A 13,454-nucleotide genomic window follows, 5' to 3' on the forward strand; every position below is an offset into this window, starting at 1 on the left:
GTGGATTAGGGATATAAAATATATAAATCCTTCATTATAGTTCTTGGAAAACAGTTGGGGAACCTTAAAACTACCAATTGCCATGAACATGGGCGCACATATATCACTGTGGTATGATTCTTTTAATTCTTTGGGGAAGATCCCCAGCAGTGGAATAGTGGGGTCAAATGGGACTTCCAGTCCTAGTTCTTTGAGGTATCTCCATACTGATTTCCACAGTGGTTGCACCAGTCTACACTCCCACCAGCAGTGGAGCAGGGTTCCTCTTTCCCCACATCCCCGCCAGCATTTGTTATTGGTTGATTTCATGATAGCAGCCATTCTTTCTGGAGTGAAGTGGAATCTCAGTGTTGTTTTCATTTGCATCTCTCGAATGACCAGTGATGTTGAACATTTTTTCATGTATTGATTTGCTATTTCTACTTCTTTGTCTGAGAAATGTCTGTTCATTTCAGATGCCCATTTTTGGATTGAGTCTTTAAATTTGGGAGGTCTGATCTTTTTTTAAGTTCTTCATAGATTCGAGATAGTAGACCTTTGTCTGAGGAAGAGCAGGTGAAGATTTTTTCCCACATTGTGGGTTGTCTCTTCACACTGCTGGTGGTTTCTCTTGCAGTGAAGTTTGTAATAGCTAAAACTTGGAAACAGCCCAAATGCCCATCAACTGGAGACTGGATAAAGAAAATGTGTTTGTTTTTTTTTTAATGGAGTACTACTCAGCCATAAAAAATGAGAAATCAGAGACATTTATAGCTAAGTGGATGCACATTGAGGCAATACTCTTAAGTGAAATAAATAGGACACACGTGTAAATACTGAATAGTTTCTCTGGTGTGAGAAACTGAAAGTGTAAATAAGGACTAAATATATAACAGGTAATGTGAAATAGGAAGAAAAGGGGCAAAGGGGAAGGAAGTGGGAGGGCTAAGGGAAAGGATAGAAGGGAATGGGATTAATATGAGAAAATGGAAAAATAGGAACAAAATCTTTGTAAATAGGGAGGACTGGAGGGGTTGAAGGGAGGGCTGGGCAAGGGTGAAAAATAAAAACCAAGAGAGACTATGTAAAGTTGCAAATTTCCAATGATGAATGTCATTATATTGTATACCTAAAATGTACCAATTATTAGAATGAATAATCGATAACGTAAAATAGGAAGAAAAGGTCCAAAGGGGTAGGGGTAGTGGGAGGGGCAGGGGGAAGGAAAAAAGGGAAAGGAAAAATGCTGAGAAATGGAAAAAATGGAAATAAAGTCTTTGTAAATAGGGAAAGGTGGAGGGTGTGAAGGGAGGGCTAGGAATGGGGAAAAAATAAGAACCAAGATGCATTATGTAAAGGTACAATTCCCAATGAGAAATGTAATTGTGTTGTATACCTACAATGTACCAATAAAAGAATTTAATATAAAAAACTACCAATTGCCACGTTATAAACCTTATGAGTAAAACAAGCATGAAATGAAGCTCATTTACAAATTTGTTTTAATATTATCTTGAACTTAGTAATTTTCTTTCCTTTCATGTTATCAAAATCAAATTTAAAAACGTATCAGTTGCTGAATGATGTTTTATACTGAAGAAAATTCATTCTGATTATTCAATGTCTAACCTGTGTAATCTGAGAGGTTCAAATAGTGACTTCATTAATACATTTGGCATTTGCTGTTCTTTTTTTTTTGTATTAAATTCTTTTATTGGTACATTGTAGGTATACGACACAATTACATTTCTCATTGGGAATTGTACCTTTACATAATGCATCTTGGTTCTTATTTTTTCCCCATTCCTAGCCCTCCCTTCACACCCTCCACCTTTCCCTATTTACAAAGACTTTATTTCCATTTTTTCCATTTCTCATCATTTTTCCTTTCCTTTCTTTCCTTTCCCCTGCCCCTCTGACTACCCCTACCCCTTTGGACCTTTTCTTCCTATTTTACGTTATCGATTATTCATTCTAATCATTGGTACATTTTAGGTATACAATATAATGACATTCATCATTGGATATTTGCACCTTTACATAATCCATCTTGGTTCTTATTTTTTCCCCATTCCCCTGCCCTCCCTTCAACCCCTCTATCTCTCTCTATCTACAAAGACTTTGTTTCCATTTCTCATATTATTCCATTCCCTTCTTTCCTTTCCCCTACTTCTCCCACTTCCCCTTCTGCTTTTCACCTTTTCTTCCTATTTCACATTATCTATTATAACTTTTAGTCCTTATTTACACTTTCAGTTTCTCACACTAGAGAAACTATTCAGTATTTACACGTGTGTCCTATTTATTTCACTTAAGTGTGTTGCCTCAATGTGCACCCATTTAGCTATAAATGTCTCTAGTTTTTTGCTCTTTATGGCTGAGTAATACTCCATTTTATTTTTTAAAACCCCACATTTTCTTTATCCAGTCTCCAGTTGATAAGCAATTGGGCTGTTTCCAAGTTTTAGCTATTACAAAGTGTGCTACTATGAACATGGGAGCACATATATCACTGTGGTATGATTCTTTTAATTATTTGGGGAAGATACCCAGCACGGGAATAGCTGGGTCAAATAGACTTCCAATCCTCATTCTTTGAGGTATCTCCATACTGATTTCCACAGTGGTTGCACTAGTCTACACTCCCACCAGCAGTGGAGTAGGGTTCCTCTTTCCCCAGAGCCCCACCAGCATTTGTTATTGGTTTTGATTTCATGATAGCAACCATTCTTTCTGGGGTGAAGGTGGAATCTCAGCGATGTTTTCATTTGCATCTCTCAAATGACCAGTGATGTTGAACATTTTTTCATATGTTTATTTGCTATTTCTACTTCTTTGTCTGAGAAATGTCTGTTCATTTCAGATGCCCATTTTTGGATTGGGTCTTTAAATTTGGGAGGTCTGATTTTTTTAAGTTCTGTATAGATTCTCGATAGTAGACCTTTGTCTGAGGGACAGCTGGTGAAAATTTTTTCCCGCATTGTGGGTTGTCTCTTCACACTGTCGATAGTTTTTCTTGCTGTGCAGAAGCTTTTTAGTAAGAAGAGGTCCCGCTTGTTGATTGTTTGTGCTAGTTCACTGGCAACTGAAGTTTTGTTCATAAAATCTTTTCCTACACCAATGGCTTCAAGAGTTCTACCTAACCTCTCTTCCAGTCAGTTTAGTGTTTCTGTTTTAATATTTAAATCTTTAATTCAGTTTGATTTTAATTTATTGCATGGTGAGTGTTATAGCTCTAGTTTTAATCTTTGGCAGGTTGAAACCCATTTTCTCCAGCACCATTTATTAAAGAGGCTGTCTTTCCTCCAGTGAGGGTGTTTGGCTCTTTTGTCAATGTCATTTGTTGTTCTTTAGGAAAGTTCAAATATCCTCCACTATGAGAATATGAAATTCATTTTGCGATTAAGATTTTATTACAGGAGTGAGAGTCGTATTTGCAATTATTAGTGATACTTGAACATTAGTTATCCAACTCTCAGTTTTTATATCTTAAAATGACTTTAATTTAAGGAAGATTATGATGTCACACATATGTAAATACCAAATAGTTTCTCTGGTGTGAGAAACTGAAAGTGTAAATAATGATTAAAATGAATAATTGATACTAGGAAATAGGAAGAAATGGTCCAAAGGGGTAGGGGAAGTGGGAGGGGTAGGGGAATGGAAAGAAGTGAAAGGAAAAATTATGAGAAAAGGAAAAAATGGAACCAAAGTCTTTGTAAATAGCCAAGGGTGGAGGTGGTGAAGGGAGGGCAGGAGAACGGGGAAAAAATAAGAGCAAAGATATATCATGTAAAGGTATAAGTACCCAATGATAACTGTAAAAGTGTACCTAAAATGTACCAATAAAAGAATTTAAGGGAAAAAAAAGATGATTATGATGTCATACCTAAAATATATTTTTATTCATTAGCTTCAGGTGACAACAGCTGCTTCAATAGGATAATGTTGTCATTTATTCAATAATAATAATAATTATAATAAAAGAGAAGACAAATTAACATATAAGTTTGAAAGTGTATTAGTGTTTTTCATGACACTAAATTATCAACATATCTTTGTGTTATCAGGTAGGAATACATATGAGAGAAAAATATTAAGAAAAGTAAATAAAAAAGAAAATGATAAGGATGATGAACAGAGATAGAAGAGACCAAGAGATGACAGAATTTCAATGTGGTGAGGCCATGCTAGAGCCAGTCCTCTCCTTTCATATTACAGATAAAGAATATTGATATCTTTAAATGCATTTGACAATACTGATGAAAGCTGTTTAACATCCAGGTCTAAGTGGAAAAATCTCAGGGCTCATACTATTATACTGCAATAATTCTTCAATGTCACTGGTCTTCTAACAAGTATTTATTACCAAATAGACCATTTTAGTGCTAAGGTAGTGGTGTGAACAAGGAATGTAAAACCAAGAATTGAATGTAATAGCTGAATCACTATGGCCAAGTGATTTAGTTCTATGATATGTGTACAAAACTAGACACAGAGATTTATACAGCAAAATATATCCCAGAAACAAAATCCTAGGCATAAATATGATATCATGTATATACATACATATATGCATGTATATGATAGGATACTATTCAGTCATAAAAATGTAAAATAGTTTCATTTTTGGTAACATGTATAGATTTGAAGATTGTAACATTAAAATAAATATGCCAGGCACAGAAAGACAAATACTTCATGATTTCATTCATATGTGGAATCTAAAAATGTGGAGCTTACAAATTTAGTGTGCAGAATAGTGGTTGCAGAAGGCTAAGTAAGGGAGGGGAGAGGTTGTTTAATGGGTACAAATGTACAGCAAGAGAGGAAGTATGTGTTAATATTTTGTTTAATAGGTGATAATACTTAATAATTTTGTATTGTAAAATCTGAAATAGCTAGGAGAGAGTGCTTTGAAGTTTCTCACCACAAAGAAATGGTAATCGCTTCTCGGCATTTTGGCTAAGATCAAGTGTAGTACAAAGAAATGGTAAATATTTGAAATAATTCTTAACCTAAGTAGCTTGAGTTTGGCAAAGTAAAATATACAAATTTAGCAAAGTATCACACTATAGTATATGCCACAAAAAGGTGTGATTATTTTTAATTTAAAAGTAAAATTTATGTATATCAAAAAAATTCACTTGTGTCACAGATGGTACTGTATTTCAGTGTGAAAAATATTAGTTCCAAATTTTCTCTCTTAATCAATATGCATCCTGCATCTTTTAGTGAAATAGGTAACTCAAAAGAAAATAGTTAATAGTGAGTACAGAGTTGAAAAAATAAAACCTCTTCTCAAGGTTTGACCCCAGCACATTTTTTTTTTTCTCCCTGAAATGTTGCTCATCTCATCTTCATCTTGCTAAGTCCTGCTCAACTGTAAGAATTTTGTTGAAAAGTTTGTTCAATTATGAGGACCTTGATAATGGGTGGAAAAGATTGTCTCTTTGCTACGTGTTCTCTTGGTATGCTTCAACTTCTCATTCAGAGCATTGTTCTTAATTATTTCCAGAGGAGACTTTCATGTCTTGGTCACTACTAAACTTCAGATGCCTATTGTGATATAGGTATTCAATCAAGATTTATTTAATTAAATAAGAACTCTGAAAATTTAACAAAGCACTGCTAAAGGAAGATGATATAATTCTTTAAGTATAAGAAATATAACTTGAACTTTATTGAAAACTTAATGGATAAAATAATAGAACAGATTTAATATAGAGCATGATGGACCCAGGTTAGATAGAGAACATTGCTATGAGAAATCCAATCAAAGAAAGGAATGACCATTAGCTTTGACAAAATCATCTTCATTGAATAGAAGGGAGAAAAGGGTCTTGTGTTAGCTACTTTTCTCTCATTGCTGAGACAAAATACTTGACACCCAGAGTTAGAGGGGAAAGGGTTTATTTGGCTTACAGTTTGTAGAGGTTTCAGTCCATAATTGGCCAGCTCCAAGAAAGAGATGGCAAACAGGCATCACAGAGGAGAAACAACATGTTGTGCACAAGATAGCAAAGGCAACATGGGACCTTAACAGTGTCTTTCTGCTCCCTTTATCCCATTCAGACTATCAGGATTAGCATGGTGCCAAACCAGTCACTCACATGTAGTGGTTCAGTAATCACATGTCCTTAATCCTAGCATCACACACTCTAGATTCACCCATTTATGACTGCATGAGGCCTTGAGGGGACATCTAGACACAAATCATAACAAGTCTGAAATATTTACTAAGATAAGGGTCTTCCTTAGAGTACTCAATGTTTATTTCCACCCTGTGATAACATATCTTCACATTTATTTAAGAAAGTATTATTAAGTGAAATAAATAGGACACACATGTGTAAATACTGAATAGTTTCTCTAGTGTGAGAAATTGAAAGTGTAAATAAGGATGAAAACGATTAAAATGAATAATTGATAATTTGAAATAAGAAAAGTTCCAAGGGTTAGGGGATGGTGGGAGGGGAAGGAGAAAGGGAAGAAGGGAAAGGAAAAATTATGATAAAGAAAAAAAATGGAATCAAACTCTGTGTAAATAGGGAAGGGTGGAGGGGGTAAATGGTGCACAGGCAATGGGAGAAAAAATAAAAACTAATATACATCATGTTCTGGTACAAACACCCAATGTTAAATGTAAATGTATTTTATACCTAAAATGTACCAATAAATATGTATATATATATATAAATAAATAAAAATGAGATATTTCCGTGATTCAAGGACAAAGTTGCAGCTCAATATGATCAAAGGTTTTAGTATATAGTATAATTTCTTTCTGTGTAGAAATTTTGGTTCATGCAATAATGGGATCCATGCTAAAGATACACTAGAGATTTGGTCCATACAAATGTTTAAGTTACTCTGTGTAAGTATTGAAAATGAGTAGTATTCATGATTCCTGCACTTTATGAATTAGTATGCCTAATTGGGGAATATATATACAGTGGTACCTCGGTTCATGGAGCCTTTTGTTTGCAAACAATTTGGTCCACAAACAGAAGCATTTGGCAAAACTTTGTTTTTGTTTGCAAACTCTACATTAAGTGACAAAATGACCATGGACATCTTTCCCACATAAACACAAACATGGCCATCTTTTCCAAAATCATAGAACAAATTAAGTTTGTGAACCAAGGTATATATATATATATATATATATATAGCATGTATAATATATCTCATATATCTCATGTATATCACATATATATATATTATCCCATGCACGTGTCCATGAACATAGAAACATAAAGATGAGAATGTGCACCTGCACCTGTGTGTAATTCTCACTTATACAATCAACTCACAGAAGAATAGTAGTACTATGCCACTTAGCTAAGGTCACTTACAGATTATCCTACATAATGTTAAATGTAAATGGAAAGTAGATGATAAAAGTGAGTTACTTCAGAAACCAAAATAGGTTCTGCAGGTGTTCCAAAATTCATGCACTTAATCTCAGAAGAAAATTCATCACACTCACTCACAAACTCAATCCTTTTCTTATTTTAAACATACTTTTACTTTTTTACAGACTAGGGGATGTGGTTTACATATTTATTGAAGCTTAAAATCAACTAATTGGCAGTAAATGGACATATCATTGAGGGACTGCACAGGAAGAGCTGCAGAATTACATCTGCATATCTGGCCATGGTAAAGCAGAAAGAGAAGAAAAAAATTGCCTGAGAGCAGGTATAGCAATCTAGGGTTTTTTTGTTGGTTCTCAGGCTGTCTCATTCCTCACATGATGGCTGTCACAACCATGGGCTTGTCTTAGGTATTTGCAAGCCACGCTGAATTTCCAGTGTACATTTAGTGAAAAGATGCTTCCTATATATGACTTTATGTCAGGGATGTTGGCATACTCTATGTTGTTTGTCCACTGCCTAGTATGTTCCTTGGCATACTGCACAGTTTAGAACTTCTTGGAAGGAGGCATAAATTTGCATCAGTGAAAGTTCTAAAGGATTTCCATAGAGGTCATGTGCAAAAGAAGTTTGAGAAGAATGACGGAAGTGATAAGACCTGAGATGAAGACTACATTGGCCCATCAATAACAGGAAATGGAATGGGACAGATTTTATTTTACATAATATAATTTGAGGAATATATTTTTCTCCCTCAAATTTTTGTCTGAAGTGAGGAATGCGTAAGAAGGATTTCTTATACCAATTCCAGGGCTGGGGATGTAGTTCAAGGGTAAACTACTTGCTTCACATGTTCGAGGCAATGGACTACATCCTTTGCACTGCAACAAAAGAAGTTAGGAAATCCAAAACTAAATATTTTTAATTAGAGTAATATTTTATAGGCAACTCTTATGTAGACATTTCTAGTTGAATCATTCATCTCAAAATATGTGAAAGAATACAATAATATTATCTCAAGATATTAGGTTGAGATTCATTATTTACATGAATAATTTCATTTTATCTTATTGTTTTAAACATAAAACAACATCTATACTTAACATTTATACTTAGGGATCACTATGTGCTATAGAAATGATGATCGACTGGCAATACAATATCAAGGGGAACAATTTAGGAGATTTTGGTGCAGAAGACAAAAGAGCTTTGACAGAGGAACTAGTTATCACAGTTTAGAACCTGTCTTCTGCTTCCCTTAGAGACACACAATGTCCTGGAGTATTCTTGATGTGAATATCATTACAGTGGCAGTACTTTCATAAGACTGAATATTCTAATTAATTATTATCTTAAACTTATGGGAGCCATGAACATTTCAGAATGAAGAACCTTCCCAAATATTAGCATCCCTTCCCATTTGTCAGAATTCATTCATCTCAGTCCCAGGACTCTGAAATTTATACAAAAGCATGTAATTAATAATTCAGTAATTAAAAAGTCATTGTATTCTTCAGTAAGATACCAAGAGCCATTCATTCAACAACATTTATTGCTTTGTATATGCCAAGACATGGAATTTGGCAATGGGGATGTAAAGAAAAGACACTTGTTCTTACTTATATGTACAGAAGTTTTCCAAGCCGCAAGAGTTCAGGACATGAGCTTTGAAGAAAGGTCAAATAGACACATTAGGCATTATTTCTAAGTGAAGTTGTAATCAAAACACTATGGTTACTGGCATAACAATATATAGAACAATAGAAGAGAATAAAGAGCTCAGAAATAAACCCAAACATGTACACAGTCTAATAATTTTACACAATAGTACCAGAAATATATAGTGATAAATGTGAGTCTCTTCAATAACTGGTGTTGGGAAAACAGATATCCACATGTAAAAGAATTAAACTGGACCGTTCTCTTGCACCACATACACACAAACACACACACACACACACACACACACATGCATGCACACGAGGTCAAAATGGATTATATATTTAAATGTAAGACCTGAGACTATAAAAGTCCTAAGAGAAAGCAGGAGAAAACATATTTAACATTGTTATGGGCAATAATATTTTTGGTTTTTACACCAGGTAACACAAGTTAATGTAGAAAAGTGAGGCTTCATCAAATTGAAAAACTTCTGCACAAAGAAACAATCAATAAAATGAAAAGGTAACCTATGAAATGGGAGAAAACACTTGCCAATCATATATCTCATAAGGGGTTACTTCAAAATATGTAAGTAATTCCTACAACTTAACAGCAAACAAACCACCTCTAGCAACTGTGGTGGAATGCCCTATTGATTATGCTCAAAGTAGACTGTAAGCAGTGCAGACTGTAAAGGGTTAAACCCACAATTGGCTTGTTTTGAGAAGCAGCTGAAGCCTACATGCTGAGGTCAGAGTGAATCTTACCCAAATTTCATTCTCAAAGTTAAACCCTCTTCACTAAAAAGACAAGGTTAATTATTAACCACCACCTATATTTTGTTTATTCTGTTCCTCATTAAAGAATGCTTTGTTTCTTTTACAAGCCTTTCCTGCATTAGCAACATATCCATCACAACTCCACACAGTCCCTTCTCATAGCCCCTTTACTTCAATCTAACTATGAAGTCACCAATAAATATCGATGGCTCTGGGTGTTCAGGGCCTTTGCTTGTTCAAGTCTCTGACTGCTCAAGCACTGGTCATCCTGACTTTAACTGTCTCTTTAACTCTATCTCTATGTCTTTCTTCTCACCATGCATCACAGCACCAAGTAGGAGATTGGGATCTGCTGCAGGGGTCTCTGATAAGAAAAAATAATAAAAGAAAAACAGTAAAAAAAATGGGCAAAGGACCTGAGTAAACATTTCTGCAAAGAAGACAAACTAATCATTAATAGAAGTATGAAAAACTGCTCAACACCATTAATCAGGAAAATGTAAATCATGGCATACTGAAATATTAACTCACACATTTTAGAATGGCTCTTAGGATGACAAGTTAAATACACAGAAGCAGAGAGAAAATCAGTGGTCATCAAGGGCAGAGAGATAAGGAAAATGGGGAGATATTGATCTGAGTATACAAAGTTTCAAGCACATTGGATGAATAAATCTAGGCAGAATGTACCATACTATGACTACAAGGGTTGATGAAAGAATACAGAACTTGTTTAAATTTTTAAAAATATTACAATAGAAAATATGTTGCCATTAATTCTCCTCAAAATACTCCCCCTCACTTCAAATATATTTATCACATTATTCTTACCATTTTCTGTATTTCTGGAAGTTCTGTTTCCTGAGTGCCTTTATGAGATGTGTTCAAAAGCATGGTAAATTCTGCAGCCAAGTGCCATGGAATGGAAAGGCAGGGTTGTAGAAAGATTACATGGTATATCCTCATCTATATTATTCACTGGATCTGGAACCATGTGACTTCTGCTTTTATCTCAAAGTCAAATGATCACGAAATGTAAATGTTCTGAGTAAGTTCAAGATATTTAAGCAGCCATGACAGTACACCTAAAGACATCCAGGAATCAAGACTTCCAGAATAGCTTCAGAAAGTGACAAGAACAATGTGAAAAGTTTGTTTCAAGTGAAAAAAAAATGTTGAGGAGGACTAATGGCAATATGTCTTTTACTGTAATAATTTTTTGAAAAAAGGAACATTCAATGTCTTTTATTTTTTTATTTGTTATTTTTTTATTTGGTACCAGGGATCAAAATTGGGGCCTTGCCCTTTGCAAGGCAGGTGCTGAAACCACTGAGCTAAATCCATGGCCCTATTCAATGCATTTTAATCACAACTCATTCAGTTAATACTAATGCACTGTATGCTAGAAATTTGTTAAGAGTAGATTTCAAATTCTGTCAAACACAAACAAAAATGGAAGAATCTGAAGAAATGGACATATTAATTAAATTGGATATATTAATCATTTCACTGTGTAAGTGTATCAAAACATGTTTCACACCTTCAGTACATAATTTTTTAAAATGAATGTTCAAATACAAAGAAATAAATTGAGGAATAGAATAAAGATTTATTTCTGTATTTATTAGTTTTCTAATATCTGTAGCTATGGTTTGAATGTTGGTGTCTTCCTGTGATATTCAAGGTTCTCCAAAGAGACAACCAATAGGCAGTAAAATATTGATATAGAGTTAGATACAAATATATAGGTTTAAATACAGATATATGAAAGAGGATTTATTAGAGAAATTGGCTCACATGATTACTGAAGTTAAATCCCCAAATAGGCTCTCTGTAACTGAAGAACCAGAAAAATCTGCAGTCTGGATTATCTCAATCCAGACAACCTCAGAATCAAGGAAGCCAGTGGTATAACTCTTAGTCTGAGGCTGGAAGGGCTAAGAAGTTGAGGGTCACTGATGTAAGTCCTGGTGTCCAAATGCTGGATAACCTGTAATGTCGATGTCCAAGGGCCAGAGAACAAGGGTGTCTCAGCTCTAGAAGAGAAAGGATTTGCTTTTCTTCTTCCTTTTTTTATTATGGAGGCCCTCAGCTGACTGTATAATTTCCAGCCACCTTGGATGAAGGCAAATAAATCTTCATTATTCAGTGCACCGATTTAAATGGTGATCCCATCTAAAAACATGCTCAATAAGATACTCAGAAGTAATGCTTTACCAGCTACCAGAGTACCCCTTAATCTAGTCAAATTAATAGCTGAAATTAAACACATACTCCCCCAAGATCTTATGTTGGAACACGAATACCCAAAGTAATAGTACTAAGATGTGTGATCTTCCGAAAAGTGATCAGGCCACAGGGGTTCCAACCCTTATAAAAGAGGTCGAAGGGAGCACCCTAGTCCCTTCATCTCCTGTCTGCCATGAGGATCTGGCATGCATGGAACAGAAAGCAAGTCTTCATCAGACCCTAAATCTGCTGGTTCCTTTATCATAGTCCTTCTAACCTCTAAACCTGGGAGAAATAAATTTTGATTATTATAAATCACTCAGTGTAGATATTTTGTTTTAGTAGCAGGAATAGTCTAAGATATTTATTTATGAATACTTATGAGGTAATGTTAAGAAATAAAATTTATTTTTCCCAAAACATAATTATAGAAATTAATTTAACTTTTTAATAGAATAATTAAGTGTACATAGATGCAAAACTTATATAGTGAAACTTATTAGGTTTTTCAACCACTCTTAAATCTTGACTTTCCCTTGTAAATTAACATAAGATTCATTCAAAAGATCTATTGTGAATATTAAATAAAATTTTGAATGTGAACATTTCTTAATTGTGCTGAGTTCATACAAGGTCCTCTATAAATTTCTTAAAATTGTCTTATGTGTGGTAGAAAGAGTTGAAAAGAAAGCCAAAATATTTATCTTTAATACTGAGCCAGTGTTCCCCTGGCTTATCTTTGATTCTAAATACAATACACACACACACACACACACACACACACAACACATTCATATAGATATACACATATATATGTTTTGGGTTTTTTAGTTTTCATATAGCCATGTGAAGACAAGTCTTAACTCACAGACATTAATGACACAATGTATTCTGAAAAGCATACACACACACACACACAGAGACTGGCTTAGAAGTTCTGAGCAGTTTACTAAGAAGGCAGATCAGAAGAACAAAAGCACACACAGAGGGAAAACAAATTCACCCTCCTTCTCTGCTCCACTTTCTGGCTGCCTTCTCTGGAAGGTCCTGTATGACTGAAGAGACAAAAAAAAAAAAAATCTCTAATTAAGCTCAGGTCACTTGTAGATTCTGAATCATTTCAGGCAGTCAAGCAAGATTTCATCTCCCTGGCCATGGCCTTTCTCTTATCTTGGATTTCCCTATAATTACCACAAATAATTCTTTGAGTACACATTTTTAGATTTACAAATTGAAGTGCTTTTCTTGCTTGGACCAGATGTAGCATAGAACCCTTAAGCCCAGCTGGAAATCTTCCCACAAATACTCTGTAAAAGCAGTACAAATCCATGTCACTATAGTTTCAGTTAGTTCTCCCATCCATTTTCTGAAGTAAGCCCTTCTTGTTATTTCAGAAACTATTTGCAATTCTGCATATGCTAAAATA

This window comes from Heterocephalus glaber, unplaced genomic scaffold, assembly GCF_053883595.1.
Source record: "Heterocephalus glaber isolate CG9 unplaced genomic scaffold, H.glaber_assembly_v1.0 deba00001547, whole genome shotgun sequence".
Lineage (NCBI taxonomy): Eukaryota > Metazoa > Chordata > Mammalia > Rodentia > Bathyergidae > Heterocephalus > Heterocephalus glaber.